This window comes from Bemisia tabaci, chromosome 4, assembly GCF_918797505.1.
Source record: "Bemisia tabaci chromosome 4, PGI_BMITA_v3".
Classification (NCBI taxonomy): Eukaryota; Metazoa; Arthropoda; class Insecta; order Hemiptera; family Aleyrodidae; genus Bemisia; species Bemisia tabaci.
Genome location: NC_092796.1, coordinates 13,218,357 through 13,219,352, shown reverse-complemented (window position 1 = coordinate 13,219,352; position 996 = coordinate 13,218,357).

Sequence of the window (996 nt, the reverse complement as noted above, 5' to 3'; positions counted from 1 at the left end):
AATCAAAGAAAGAGACAACGATCTCATTCCACATTCAACTATGAGTTTATTTAATAATACTAGGTTAGGAATATATCAGCTGATGAGTTAACATACTCCCCCCCCCCCCCTTTGAGGGTTCCTCAATTGAACACATTGCATTAGGACATTAGCATTACGTTAATTATGACATTATTTTATTTTTCATTTCATCATTTCCATTTCATAATAATCAACAAATTTTAAACTTTAATTTATTAGTTCTTGTTTTTCTTCGTAATTAAGTGTATAAAATAGTGCATCCTAATTTTTCACTGGGCTGTGATCTTGAAGCCACGACGCTAGGGTAAACGCCGACCGTTCTGTTATGTTGAGCATCACCACACGTGGCATAGGCCTTGGAACCTGCTTATTTTATGTCATGGCTAGAGATTATCACAACATTTTATCATACCCTTTGCTGGGTAGATACACAAACGACGAGCTAGTGTATAACTCAAGTGCGACGTTTTCAAGGATCACATCCACTGTGACAGTAGCACCAACCCCGATAAGGCATGTCCTACATCAGATTGGCATAGTATCAGCTGATGAGTTAACAGGACTCAACGAAAACTTTCGCGCCGCGCATCTGTTGGGTTGGACTCCCAAAAACTCTCCCGTCCGCGCATCTGTTGTGCTGGATTCAACGGAAACCTTCAGGTTCCATCTTCGCAGACCCGCCAACCCGCCGAAAAAAGGACGAGAGGAAGCCAAGCTGCTAGGGCATCCAGCCGTCCCATCATGCCGGCACTTCTGCTGCTGCTGGTTGTGGTAGGAGCGGCAGGCGTTGCGAGTGGAACAGCCACCCGGAATAACGGCTTCAAGGACACGGACTATAATGTCACATAGTCTGAGAGCGACCCAGGACTGGTCTTCTCGCCAACGTTTGCCTTCCAGCTTTAGACTCGTGGACACTGCTCACAACGGTCCGAAGCGACACGCTCTTCGAACAATTTAAATTTGCCCGGGAACTTT